This window comes from Anas platyrhynchos, chromosome 23, assembly GCF_047663525.1.
Source record: "Anas platyrhynchos isolate ZD024472 breed Pekin duck chromosome 23, IASCAAS_PekinDuck_T2T, whole genome shotgun sequence".
NCBI classification, from domain to species: domain Eukaryota; kingdom Metazoa; phylum Chordata; class Aves; order Anseriformes; family Anatidae; genus Anas; species Anas platyrhynchos.
This window is the reverse complement of record NC_092609.1, coordinates 5,791,652-5,806,816: the sequence shown is the minus strand read 5'-3', so window position 1 is coordinate 5,806,816 and position 15,165 is coordinate 5,791,652.

Below are 15,165 nucleotides of genomic sequence, written 5' to 3'. Positions count from 1 at the left end.
AGTCCCACATGCAACTGGACCCTCCGGGTTCGCTGTTCCGGAGCAAACCTATACGTATCCATAGCCGGCATCGAAGACGACTGAAAAATCAGGCCCCAGGAAATGCGTTCCGAGCCCTTTTCGCCCATCCAAAAGTGCCCCCAAAGGAAGGCTTTGGTTACAAGAGAACTCTCCAGGGGAGCCTTTACGCAGCCCCACATGCAACTGGACCCTCCGGGTTCGCTGTTTCCGAGCATCCCTAAACATAGCACTAGCCGGCATCTAAGACGACTGAAAAATCAGGCCCCAGGAAATGCGTTTCGAGCCCTTTTCACCCATCCAAAAGTGCCCCCAAAGGAAGGCTTGGGGTACAAGAGAACTCCCAAAGGGGAGCCTTTACGCAGCCCCACATGCAACGGGACCCTCCGGGTTCGCTGTTTCCGAGCATCCCTAAACCTAGCCCTAGCCGGCATCGAAGAAGACTGAAAAATCAGGCCCCAGGAAATGCGTTGCGAGCCCTTTTCACCCATCCAAAAGTGCCCCCAAAGGAAGGCTTTGGGTACAAGAGAACTCCCCAGGGGAGCCTTTACGCAGCCCCACATGCAACTGGACCCTCCGGGTTCCCTGTTTCCGAGCATCCCTAAACATAGCCCTAGCCGGCATCGAAGACGACTGAAAAATCAGGCCCCAGGAAATGCGTTCCGAGCCCTTTTCGCCCATCCAAAAGTGCCCCCAAAGGAAGGCTTTGTGTAAAACTGATCTTCCCAGGGGAGCCTTTACGGAGCTCCACATGCAACTGGACCCTCCGGGTTCGCTGTTCCTGAGCAAACCTATACGTATCGCAAGACGTCATCGGAGACGAGTGAAAACTCAGGCCCCAGGAAACGCGTTGCGAGACCCTTTCGCCCATCCAAAAGTGCCCCCAAAGGAAGGCTTTGGGTACAAGAGAACTCCCCAGGGGAGCCTTTACGCAGCCCCACATGCAACTGGACCCTCCTGGTTCACTGTTCCTGAGCAAACCTATACCTATCCCTAGCCGGCATCGAAGACGACTGAAAAATCAGGCCCCAGGAAATGCGTTCCGAGCCCTTTTCGCCCATCCAAAAGTGCCCCCAAAGGAAGGCTTTGGGTACAAGAGAACTCCCCAGGGGAGCCTTTACGGAGCCACACATGCAACTGGACCCTCCGGGTTCGCTGTTCCTGAGCAAACCTATACGTATCCCTAGCCGTCATCGGAGACGAGTGAAAAATCAGGCCCCAGGAAATGCGTTCCGAGCCCCTTTGGACCATCCAAACGTGCCCCAAAAAGAAGGCTTTGGGTACAAGAGAACTCCCCAGGGGAGCCTTTACGCAGCCCCACATGCAACGGGACCCTCCGGGTTCGCTGTTCCGGAGCAAACCTATACGTATCCATAGCCGTCATCGAAGACGAGTGAAAAATCAAGCCCCAGGAAACGCGTTGCGAGACCCTTTCGCCCATCCAAAAGTGCCCCCAAAGGAAGGCTTTGTGTAAAACTGATCTTCCAAGGGGATCCTTTACGGAGATCCACATGCAACTGGACCCTCCGGGTTCGCTGTTTCCGAGCATCCCTAAACATATCCCTAGCCGGCATCGAAGATGACTGAAAAATCAGGCCCCAGGAAATGCGTTGCGAGCCCTTTTCACCCATCCAAAAGTGCCCCCAAAGGAAGGCTTTGGGTACATCTGAAGTTCCCAGGGGAGCCTTTACGCAGCCCCACATGCAACTGGACCCTCCGGGTTCGCTGTTTCCGTGCATCCCTAAACCTATCCCTAGCCGGCATCAAAGACGACTGAAAAATCTGGCCCCAGGAAATGCGTTCCGAGCCCTTTTCGCCCATCCAAAAGTGCCCCCAAAGGAAGGCTTTGGGTACAAGAGAACTCCCCAGGGGAGCCTTTACGCAGCCCCACATGCAACTGGACCCTCCGGGTTCGCTGTTTCCGAGCATCCCTAAACATAGCCCTAGCCGGCATCGAAGAGGACTGAAAAATCAGGCCCCAGGAAATGCGTTCCGAGCCCTTTTCGCCCATCCAAAAGTGCCCCAAAAGGAAGGCTTTTGTTACAAGAGAACTCCCCAGGGGAGCCTTTACGCAGCCCCACATGCAACTGGACCCTCCGGGTTCGCTGTTCCGGAGCAAACCTATACGTATCCATAGCCGGCATCGAAGACGACTGAAAAATCAGGCCCCAGGAAATGCGTTCCGAGCCCTTTTCGCCCATCCAAAAGTGCCCCCAAAAGAAGGCTTTGGTTACAAGAGAACTCTCCAGGGGAGCCTTTACGCAGCCCCACATGCAACTGGACCCTCCGGGTTCGCTGTTTCCGAGCATCCCTAAACATAGCACTAGCCGGCATCTAAGACGACTGAAAAATCAGGCCCCAGGAAATGCGTTCCGAGCCCTTTTCGCCCATCCAAAAGTGCCCCCAAAGGAAGGCTTTGGGTACAAGTGAACTCCCCAGGGGAGCCTTTACGCAGCCCCACATGCAACTGGACCCTCCGGGTTCGCTGTTCCTGAGGAAAACTAAACCTATCCCTAGCTGTCATCGGAGACGAGTGAAAAATCAGGCCCCAGGAAATGCATTCCGAGCCCCTTTGGACCATCCAAACGTGCCCCCAAAGGAAGGCTTTGGGTACAAGAGAACTCCCCAGGGGAGCCTTTACGCAGCCCCACATGCAACTGGACCCTCCTGGTTCACTCTTCCTGAGCAAACCTATACATATCCCTAGCCGGCATCGAAGAGGACTGAAAAATCAGGCCCCAGGAAATGCGTTCCGAGCCCTTTTCGCCCATCCAAAAGTGCCCCCAAAGGAAGGCTTTGTGTAAAACTGATCTTCCCAGGGGAGCCTTTACGGAGCTCCACATGCAACTGGACCCTCCGGGTTCGCTGTTCCTGAGCAAACCTATACGTATCGCAAGACGTCATCGGAGACGAGTGAAAACTCAGGCCCCAGGAAACGCGTTGCGAGACCCTTTCGCCCATCCAAAAGTGCCCCCAAAGGAAGGCTTTGGGTACAAGAGAACTCCCCAGGGGAGCCTTTACGCAGCCCCACATGCAACTGGACCCTCCTGGTTCACTGTTCCTGAGCAAACCTATACCTATCCCTAGCCGGCATCGAAGACGACTGAAAAATCAGGCCCCAGGAAATGCGTTCCGAGCCCTTTTCGCCCATCCAAAAGTGCCCCCAAAGGAAGGCTTTGGGTACAAGAGAACTCCCCAGGGGAGCCTTTACGGAGCCACACATGCAACTGGACCCTCCGGGTTCGCTGTTCCTGAGCAAACCTATACGTATCCCTAGCCGTCATCGGAGACGAGTGAAAAATCAGGCCCCAGGAAATGCGTTCCGAGCCCCTTTGGACCATCCAAACGTGCCCCAAAAAGAAGGCTTTGGGTACAAGAGAACTCCCCAGGGGAGCCTTTACGCAGCCCCACATGCAACGGGACCCTCCGGGTTCGCTGTTCCGGAACAAACCTATACGTATCCATAGCCGTCATCGAAGACGAGTGAAAAATCAAGCCCCAGGAAACGCGTTGCGAGACCCTTTCGCCCATCCAAAAGTGCCCCCAAAGGAAGGCTTTGTGTAAAACTGATCTTCCAAGGGGATCCTTTACGGAGATCCACATGCAACTGGACCCTCCGGGTTCGCTGTTTCCGAGCATCCCTAAACATATCCCTAGCCGGCATCGAAGAGGACTGAAAAATCAGGCCCCAGGAAATGCGTTCCGAGCCCTTTTCGCCCATCCAAAAGTGCCCCCAAAGGAAGGCTTTGTGTAAAACTGATCTTCCCAGGGGAGCCTTTACGGAGCTCCACATGCAACTGGACCCTCCGGGTTCGCTGTTCCTGAGCAAACCTATACGTATCGCAAGACGTCATCGGAGACGAGTGAAAACTCAGGCCCCAGGAAACGCGTTGCGAGACCCTTTCGCCCATCCAAAAGTGCCCCCAAAGGAAGGCTTTGGGTACAAGAGAACTCCCCAGGGGAGCCTTTACGCAGCCCCACATGCAACTGGACCCTCCTGGTTCACTGTTCCTGAGCAAACCTATACCTATCCCTAGCCGGCATCGAAGACGACTGAAAAATCAGGCCCCAGGAAATGCGTTCCGAGCCCTTTTCGCCCATCCAAAAGTGCCCCCAAAGGAAGGCTTTGGGTACAAGAGAACTCCCCAGGGGAGCCTTTACGGAGCCACACATGCAACTGGACCCTCCGGGTTCGCTGTTCCTGAGCAAACCTATACGTATCCCTAGCCGTCATCGGAGACGAGTGAAAAATCAGGCCCCAGGAAATGCGTTCCGAGCCCCTTTGGACCATCCAAACGTGCCCCAAAAAGAAGGCTTTGGGTACAAGAGAACTCCCCAGGGGAGCCTTTACGCAGCCCCACATGCAACGGGACCCTCCGGGTTCGCTGTTCCGGAACAAACCTATACGTATCCATAGCCGTCATCGAAGACGAGTGAAAAATCAAGCCCCAGGAAACGCGTTGCGAGACCCTTTCGCCCATCCAAAAGTGCCCCCAAAGGAAGGCTTTGTGTAAAACTGATCTTCCAAGGGGATCCTTTACGGAGATCCACATGCAACTGGACCCTCCGGGTTCGCTGTTTCCGAGCATCCCTAAACATATCCCTAGCCGGCATCGAAGATGACTGAAAAATCAGGCCCCAGGAAATGCGTTGCGAGCCCTTTTCACCCATCCAAAAGTGCCCCCAAAGGAAGGCTTTGGGTACATCTGAAGTTCCCAGGGGAGCCTTTACGCAGCCCCACATGCAACTGGACCCTCCGGGTTCGCTGTTTCCGTGCATCCCTAAACCTATCCCTAGCCGGCATCAAAGACGACTGAAAAATCTGGCCCCAGGAAATGCGTTCCGAGCCCTTTTCGCCCATCCAAAAGTGCCCCCAAAGGAAGGCTTTGGGTACAAGAGAACTCCCCAGGGGAGCCTTTACGCAGCCCCACATGCAACTGGACCCTCCGGGTTCGCTGTTTCCGAGCATCCCTAAACATAGCCCTAGCCGGCATCGAAGAGGACTGAAAAATCAGGCCCCAGGAAATGCGTTCCGAGCCCTTTTCGCCCATCCAAAAGTGCCCCAAAAGGAAGGCTTTTGTTACAAGAGAACTCCCCAGGGGAGCCTTTACGCAGCCCCACATGCAACTGGACCCTCCGGGTTCGCTGTTCCGGAGCAAACCTATACGTATCCATAGCCGGCATCGAAGACGACTGAAAAATCAGGCCCCAGGAAATGCGTTCCGAGCCCTTTTCGCCCATCCAAAAGTGCCCCCAAAAGAAGGCTTTGGTTACAAGAGAACTCTCCAGGGGAGCCTTTACGCAGCCCCACATGCAACTGGACCCTCCGGGTTCGCTGTTTCCGAGCATCCCTAAACATAGCACTAGCCGGCATCTAAGACGACTGAAAAATCAGGCCCCAGGAAATGCGTTCCGAGCCCTTTTCGCCCATCCAAAAGTGCCCCCAAAGGAAGGCTTTGGGTACAAGTGAACTCCCCAGGGGAGCCTTTACGCAGCCCCACATGCAACTGGACCCTCCGGGTTCGCTGTTCCTGAGGAAAACTAAACCTATCCCTAGCTGTCATCGGAGACGAGTGAAAAATCAGGCCCCAGGAAATGCATTCCGAGCCCCTTTGGACCATCCAAACGTGCCCCCAAAGGAAGGCTTTGGGTACAAGAGAACTCCCCAGGGGAGCCTTTACGCAGCCCCACATGCAACTGGACCCTCCTGGTTCACTCTTCCTGAGCAAACCTATACATATCCCTAGCCGGCATCGAAGAGGACTGAAAAATCAGGCCCCAGGAAATGCGTTCCGAGCCCTTTTCGCCCATCCAAAAGTGCCCCCAAAGGAAGGCTTTGGTTACAAGAGATCTCCCCAGGGGGCCTTTACGCAGCCCCACATGCAACTGGACCCTCCGGGTTCGCTGTTCCTGAGCAAACGTAAACGTAGCCATAGCCGTCACCGGACACGAGTGAAAAATCAGGCCCCAGGAAATGCATTCCGCGCCCCTTTGGACCATCCAAACGTGCCCACAAAGGAAGGATTTGGGTACAAGTGAACTCCCCAGGGGAGCCTTTACGCAGCCCCACATGCAACTGGACGCTCCGGGTTCGCTGTTTCCGAGCATCCCTAAACATAGCCCTAGCCGGCATCGAAGACGACTGAAAAATCAGTCCCCAGGAAATGCGTTGCGAGCCCTTTTCGCCCATCCAAAAGTGCCCCCAAAGGAAGGCTTTGGGTACAAGAGAACTCCCCAGGGGAGCCTTTACGCAGCCCCACATGCAACTGGACCCTCCAGGTTCGCTGTTTCCGAGCATCCCTAAACATAGCCCTAGCCGGCATCGAAGACGAGTGAAAAATCAGGCCCCAGGAAATGCGTTGCGAGACCCTTTCGCCAGTCCAAAAGTGTCCCAAAGGAAGGCTTTGGGTACAAGTGACCTCCCCAGGGGAGCCTTTACGCAGCTTCACATGCAACTGGACCCTCCGGGTTCGCTGTTTCCGTGCATCCCTAAACATAGCCCTAGCCGGCATCTAAGACGACTGAAAAATCTGGCCCCAGGAAATGCGTTCCGAGCCCTTTTCGCCCATCCAAAAGTGCCCCCAAAGGAAGGCTTTCGTTACAAGTGAACTCCCCAGGGGAGCCTTTACGCAGCCCCACATGCAACTGGACCCTCCGGGTTCGCTGTTTCCGAGCATCCCTAAACATAGCACTAGCAGGCATCGGAGACGAGTGAAAAATCAGGCCCCAGGAAATGCGTTCCGAGTCCTTTTCGCCAATCCAAAGGTGCCCCCAAAGGAAGGCTTTGGGTACATCTGAAGTTCCCAGGGGAGCCTTTACGCAGCTCCACATGCAACTGGACCCTCCAGGTCCGCTGTTTCCGAGCATCCCTAAACATAGCCCTAGCCAGCATCTAAGACGACTGAAAAATCAGGCCCCAGGAAATGCGTTTCGAGCCCTTTTCACCCATCCAAAAGTGCCCCCAAAGGAAGGCTTGGGGTAAAAGAGAACTCCCAAAGGGGAACATTTACGCAACCCCACATGGAACTGGACCCTCCGGGTTCGCTGTTCCCGAGCAAACCTAAACGTAGCCCTAGCCGTCATCGAAGACGAGGGAAAAATCAGGCCCCAGGAAACGCGTTGCGATACCCTTTCGCCCATCCAAAGGTGCCCCCAAAGGAAGGCTTTGTGTAAAACTGATCTTCCCAGGGGAGCCTTTACACAGCTCCACATGCAACTGGACCCTCCGTGTTAGCTATTCCTGAGCAAACCTATACGTATACCAAGACGTCATCGGAGACGAGTAAAAAATCAGGCCCCAAGAAACACGTTGTGAGACCCTTTCTCACATCCAAAAGTGTCAACAAAGGAAGGCTTTGGGTACAAGAGAACTCCCCAGGGGAGCCTTTACGCAGCCCCACATGCAACTGGACCCTCCGGGTTCGCTGTTCCTGAGCAAATCTAAACGTAGCCCTAGCCGTATTCGAAGTCGAGTGAAAAATCAGGCCCCAGGAAATGCGTTCCGAGCACCTTTGGACCATCCAAAAGTGCCCCCAAAGAAAGGCTTGGGGTACAAGAGAACTCCCAAAGGGGAGCCTTTACGCACCCCCAAATGCAGCTGAACCCTCCGGGTTCGCTGTTCCTGATCAAAGCTAAACGTAGCCCTAGCCGTCATCGGAGAAGAGTGAAAAATCAGGCCCTAGGAAACGCGTTGCGAGACCCTTTCGCCCATCCAAAAGTTCCCCCAAAGGAAGGCTTTGGGTACAAGAGAACTCCCCAGGGGAGCCTTTACGCAGCCCCACATGCAACTGGACCCTCCGGGTTCACTGTTCCTTAGCAAATCTATACGTATCCCTAGCCGGCATCGAAGACAACTGAAAAATCAGGCCCCAGGAAATGCGTTGCGAGCCCTTTTCGCCCATCCAAAAGTGCCCCCAAAGGAAGGCGTGGGGTACAAGAGAACTCCCCAGGGGAGCCTTTACGCAGCCCCACATGCAACTGGACCCTCCGGGTTTGCTGTTCCTGAGCAAACCTATACGTATCCCTAGCCGTCATGGGAGACGAGTGAAAAATCAGGCACCAGGAAATGCATTCCGAGCCCCTTTGGACCATCCAAACGTGCCCCCAAAGGAAGGCTTTGGGTACAAGTGAACTCCCCAGGGGAGCATTTACACAGCCCCACATGCAACTGGACCCTCCGGGTTCGCTGTTTCCGAGCATCCCTAAACATAGCCCTAGCCCTAGCCGGCATCGAAGACGAGTGAAAAATCATGCCCCAGGAAACGTGTTGCGAGACCCTTTCGCCAATCCAAAAGTGCCCCCAAAGGAAGGCTTTGGGTACAAGTGAACTCCCCAGGGGAGCCTTTACGCAGCCCCACATGCAACTGGACCCTCCGGGTTCGCTGTTCCTGAGCATCACTAAACGGAGCCCTAGCCGGCATCGAAGACGACTGAAAAATCAGGCCCCAGGAAATGCGTTGCGAGCCCTTTTCACCCATTCCAAAAGTGCCCCCAAAGGAAGGCTTTGGGTACAAGTAAACTCCCCAGGCGAGCCTTTATGCAGCCCTACATGCAACTGGACCCTCTGGGTTCGCTGTTTTCGAGCAAACCTAAATATAACCCAAGCCAGCATGGCAGAAAACTGAAAAGTCGGGCCATAGAAAAAGCGGTTCAAGCCCCATTCACCCATCCAGAAGTGCCCCCAAAGGTAGGCTTTGGGTACAAGTGAACTCCCCAGGGGAGCCTTTATGCAGCCCCACATGCAACTGGACCTTCCGTATTCGCTCTTTCACAGCAACCATAAATATATCCCTGGCCCGCATTGCAGACGATTGAAAAATCGGGCCCCATGAAACGCGTTACAAGCCCCATTCGCCCATCCAAAAGTGACCCCAAAGGAAGGCTTTGGGTACAAGTGAACTCCCCAGGGGAGCCTTTATGCAGCCCCACATGCAACTGGACCCTCCGGGTTCGCTCTTTCACAGCAACCCTAAATATATATGTGGCCCGCATATCAGAAGACTGAAAACTCAGGCCAGAGAAAAAGCGTTTCAAGCCCTATTCGCCCATCCAGAAGTGCCCCCAAAGGAAGGCTTTGGGTACAAGTGAACTTTCCAGGGGAGCCTTTTTGCAGCCCCACATGCAACTGGACCCTCCGGGTTCACTCTTTCTACGCAAGCCTATATATAACCCTAGCCGCAAATGGAGAAGACTGAAAAAGCAGGCCTCAGAAAACGCATTGCAAGTCTTTTTGGACCATCCAAAAGTGCCCCCAAAGGAAGGCTTTGGGTACAAGTGAAATCCCCAGGGGAGCCTTTAGGCAGCCCCACATGCAACTGGACCCTCCGGGTTCACTCTTTCACCGCAAGCCTAAATATATCCCTAGCCGCAAAGGCAGAAGACTGAAAAAGCGGGCCTCAGAAAATGCATTGCGATTCCCCTTGGACCGTCGAAAAGTGCCCACAAAGGAAGGCTTTGGGTACAAGTGAACTCCCCAGGGGAACCTTTACGCAGCCACACATGCAACTGGACCCTCCGTGTTCGCTGTTTTCGAGGAACCCTAAATATAACCCTAGCCAGCTTGGAAGAAGACTGAAAAGTCGGGCCACAGAAAAAGCATTTCATGCCCCATTCACCCATCTAGAAGTGCCCCCAAAGAAAGGCTTTGGGTACAAGTGAACTCCCCAGGGGAGCCTTTATGAAGCCCCACATGCAACTGGACCCTCCGTATTCGCTCTTTCACAGCAACCCTAAATATAACCCTGTCCCGCTGCAGAAAATTGAAAACTCGTGCCTCAGAAAACGCAATGCGATTCTCTTTCGACCATCCAAAAGTGCCCCCAAAGGAAGGCTTTGGGTACAAGTGAACTCCCCAGGGGAGCCTTTATGCAGCCTCACATGCAACTGGACCCTCCTTATTCGCTCTTTCACAGCAAGCCTAAATATAGCCCTAGCAGGCATTGGAGATGACTGAAAAATCGGGCCAAGGAAAACGTCTTAAAAGACCCTTTCGCCCATCCAAAAGTGCCCCCAATGGAAGGCTTTGGGTACAAGTGAACTCCCCAGGGGAGCCTTAACGCAGCCCCACATGTAACTGGACCCTCCGTATTCGCTCTTTCACAGCAAGACTAAATATAACCCTGGCCCGCCTGGCAGTCGACTGAAAACTCGGGCCCCTGAAAATCCGTTACAAGCCCAATACGCCCATCCAAAGGTGCCCCAAATTGAAGGCTTTGGGTACAAGTGAACTACCCAGGGGAGCCTTTATGCAGCCCCACATGCAACTGGACCCTCCGGGTTCACTCTTTCACAGCAACCCTATATATATCTCTGGCCCGCATGGAAGACGACTGAAAATTCTGGGCCCCAGAAAACGCGTTACAAGCCCCATTCGCCCATCCAAAAGTGCCCCCAAAGGAAGGCTTTGGGTACAAGTGAATTCCCCAGGGGAGCCTTTATGCAGCCCCACATGCCACTGGACCCTCCGGGTTCACTCTTTCTACGCAAGCCTAAATATTGCCCTAGCCGCAAAGGGAGAAGTCTGAAAAAGCATGCCTCAGAAAACGCATTGGGAGTCTTTTTGGACCATCGAAAAGTGCCCCCAAAGGAAGGCTTTGGGTACAAGTGAACTCCCCAGGGGAGCCTTTATGCAGCCCCACATGCACCTGGACCCTCCGGGTTCGCTCTTTCCGAGCAACACTAAACATAGCTCTAGCCGTCATGGGAGACGACTGAAAACTCGGGCCCCAGAAAACTCATTCCAAGCCCCTTTCGCCCATCCAAAAGTGCCCCCAAAGGAAGGCTTTGGGTACAAGTGAACTCCCCAGGGGAGCCTTTATGCAGCCCCACATGCAACTCGACCATCCGTATTCGCTGTTTCCGAGCAACAATATATATAACCGTAGCAAGCATGGCAGATGACTGAAAACTTAGACCCCAGAAAATGCCATACAAGCCCCTTTCGCCCATCCAAAAGTGCCCCCAAAGGAAGGCTTTGGGTACAAGTGAACTCCCCAGGGGAGCCTTTATACAGCCCCACATGCAACTGGACCCTCCGGCTTCACTCTTTCACCACAAGACTAAATATACCCCTCGGCGCAATGGGAGAAGACTGAAAAAGCGGGCCTCAGAAAACGCAGTGCGATTCCCCTTGAACATTCCAAAAGTGCCCCCAGACGAAGGCTTTGGGTACAAGTGAACTCCCCAGGGGAGCCTTAACGCAGCCCCACATGCAACTGGACCCTCCGGGTTCACTCTTTCACCGCAAGCCTAAATATATCCCTAGCCGCAAAGGGAGAAGACTGAAAAAGCGGGCCTCAGAAAATGCATTGCGTTTCCCCTTGGACCGTCGAAAAGTGCCCACAAAGGAAGGCTTTGGGTACAAGTGAACTCCCCAGGGGAACCTTTACGCAGCCACACATGCAACTGGACCCTCCGTGTTCGCTGTTTTCGAGGAACCCTAAATATAACCCTAGCCAGCTTGGAAGAAGACTGAAAAGTCGGGCCACAGAAAAAGCGTTTCAAGCCCCATTCACCCATCCAAAAGTGCCCCCAGACGAAGGCTTTGGGTACAAGTGAACTCCCCAGGGGAGCCTTTATGCAGCCCCACATGCAACTGGACCCTCCGCGTTCACTCTTGCACAGCAAGCCTAAATATAGCCCTAGCCGGCATCAGAGATGACTGAAAAATCGGGCCAAAGAAAACGCCTTACAAGACCCTTTCGCCCATCCAGAAGTGCCCCCAAAGGAAGGCTTTGGGTACAACTGAACTCCCCAGGGGAGCCTTTACGCAGCTCCACATGCAACTGGACCCTCCGCGTTCACTCTTTCTACGCAAGCCTAAATATAGCCCTAGCCACCATGGCAGAAGACTGAAAAATCGGGCCCCAGAAAAGGCGTTACAAGCCCAATACACCCATCCAAAGGTGCCCCCAAAGGAAGGCTTTGGGTACAAGTGAACTCCCCAGGGGAGCCTTTATGCAGCCCCACATGCAACTGGACCCTCCGGGTTCGCTCTTTCACAGCAACCCTATATATATCCTTGGCCCGCCTGGCAGTCGACTGAAAACTCTGGGCCCCAGAAAACGCGTTACAAGCCCATTTCGCCCATCCAAAAGTGCCCCCAAAGGAAGGCTTTGGGTACAAGTGAATTCCCCAGGGGAGCCTTTATGCAGCCCCACATGCAACTGGACCCTCCGGGTTCACTCTTTCCGAGCAGCACTTAATATAGCCCTAGCCGGCATGGGAGACGTTCTGAAAAATCGCGCCCCAGAAAACGCTTTCCGAGCCCCTTTCGCCCATCCAAACGTGCCCCCAGAGGAAGGCTTTGGGTACAAGTGAACTCCCCAGGGGAGCCTTTACGCAGCCCCACATGCAACTGGACTCTTCGTGATCGCTGTTTACGAGCAACCCTAAATATAACCCTAGCCAGCATGGCAGAAGACTGAAAACTCGGGCCACAGAAAAAGTGTTTCAAGCCCCATTCACCCATCCAGAAGTGTCCCCAAAGGAAGGCTTTGGGTACAAGTGAACTCCCCAGGGGAGCCTTTATGCAGCCCCACATGCAACTGGACCCTCCGGGTTCGCTCTTTCACAGCAACCCTAAATATAAATGTGGCCCGCATATCAGAAGACTGAAAACTCAGGCCAGAGAAAAAGCGTTTCAAGCCCTATTCGCCCATCCAGAAGTGCCCCCAAAGGAAGGCTTTGGGTACAAGTGAACTTTCCAGGGGAGCCTTTTTGCAGCCCCACATGCAACTGGACCCTCCGGGTTCACTCTTTCTACGCAAGCCTATATATAACCCTAGCCGCAAATGGAGAAGACTGAAAAAGCAGGCCTCAGAAAACGCATTGCAAGTCTTTTTGGACCATCCAAAAGTGCCCCCAAAGGAAGGCTTTGGGTACAAGTGAAATCCCCAGGGGAGCCTTTAGGCAGCCCCACATGCAACTGGACCCTCCGGGTTCACTCTTTCACCGCAAGCCTAAATATATCCCTAGCCGCAAAGGCAGAAGACTGAAAAAGCGGGCCTCAGAAAATGCATTGCGATTCCCCTTGGACCGTCGAAAAGTGCCCACAAAGGAAGGCTTTGGGTACAAGTGAACTCCCCAGGGGAACCTTTACGCAGCCACACATGCAACTGGACCCTCCGTGTTCGCTGTTTTCGAGGAACCCTAAATATAACCCTAGCCAGCTTGGAAGAAGACTGAAAAGTCGGGCCACAGAAAAAGCATTTCATGCCCCATTCACCCATCTAGAAGTGCCCCCAAAGAAAGGCTTTGGGTACAAGTGAACTCCCCAGGGGAGCCTTTATGAAGCCCCACATGCAACTGGACCCTCCGTATTCGCTCTTTCACAGCAACCCTAAATATAACCCTGTCCCGCATGGCAGAAAATTGAAAACTCGGGCCTCAGAAAACGCAATGCGATTCTCTTTCGACCATCCAAAAGTGCCCCCAAAGGAAGGCTTTGGGTACAAGTGAACTCCCCAGGGGAGCCTTTATGCAGCCTCACATGCAACTGGACCCTCCTTATTCGCTCTTTCACAGCAAGCCTAAATATAGCCCTAGCAGGCATTGGAGATGACTGAAAAATCGGGCCAAGGAAAACGTCTTAAAAGACCCTTTCGCCCATCCAAAAGTGCCCCCAATGGAAGGCTTTGGGTACAAGTGAACTCCCCAGGGGAGCCTTAACGCAGCCCCACATGCAACTGGACCCTCCGTATTCGCTCTTTCACAGCAAGACTAAATATAACCCTGGCCCGCCTGGCAGTCGACTGAAAACTCGGGCCCCTGAAAATCCATTACAAGCCCAATACGCCCATCCAAAGGTGCCCCAAATTGAAGGCTTTGGGTACAAGTGAACTCCCCAGGGGAGCCTTTATGCAGCCCCACATGCAACTGGACCCTCCGGGTTCACTCTTTCACAGCAACCCTATATATATCTCTGGCCCGCATGGAAGACGACTGAAAATTCTGGGCCCCAGAAAACGCGTTACAAGCCCCATTCGCCCATCCAAAAGTGCCCCCAAAGGAAGGCTTTGGGTACAAGTGAAATCCCCAGGGGAGCCTTTAGGCAGCCCCACACGCAACTGGACCCTCCGGGTTCACTCTTTCTACGCAAGCCTAAATATTGCCCTAGCCGCAAAGGGAGAAGTCTGAAAAAGCATGCCTCAGAAAACGCATTGCGAGTCTTTTTGGACCATCGAAAAGTGCCCCCAAAGGAAGGCTTTGGGTACAAGTGAACTCCCCAGGGGAGCCTTTATGCAGCCCCACATGCACCTGGACCCTCCGGGTTCGCTCTTTCCGAGCAACACTAAACATAGCTCCAGCCGTCATGGGAGACGACTGAAAACTCGGGCCCCAGAAAACTCATTCCAAGCCCCTTTCGCCCATCCAAAAGTGCCCCCAAAGGAAGGCTTTGGGTACAAGTGAACTCCCCAGGGGAGCCTTTATGCAGCCCCACATGCAACTCGACCATCCGTATTCGCTGTTTCCGAGCAACAATATATATAACCGTAGCAAGCATGGCAGATGACTGAAAACTTAGACCCCAGAAAATGCCTTACAAGCCCCTTTCGCCCATCCAAAAGTGCCCCCAAAGGAAGGCTTTGGGTACAAGTGAACTCCCCAGGGGAGCCTTTATACAGCCCCACATGCAACTGGACCCTCCGGCTTCACTCTTTCACCACAAGCCTAAATATACCCCTCGGCGCAATGGGAGAAGACTGAAAAAGCGGGCCTCAGAAAACGCAGTGCGATTCCCCTTGAACCATCCAAAAGTGCCCCCAGACGAAGGCTTTGGGTACAAGTGAACTCCCCAGGGGAGCCTTAACGCAGCCCCACATGCAACTGGACCCTCCGCGTTCACTCTTGCACAGCAAGCCTAAATATAGCCCTAGCCGGCATCAGAGATGACTGAAAAATCGGGCCAAAGAAAACGCCTTACAAGACCCTTTCGCCCATCCAGAAGTGCCCCCAAAGGAAGGCTTTGGGTACAACTGAACTCCCCAGGGGAGCCTTTACGCAGCCCCACATGCAACTGGACCCTCCGGGTTCACTCTTTCACTGCAAGAATAAATATATCCCTAGCCGCAAAGGGAGAAGACTGAAAAAGCGGGCCTCAGAAAATGCATTGCGATTCCCCTTGGACCGTCGAAAAGTGCCCACAAA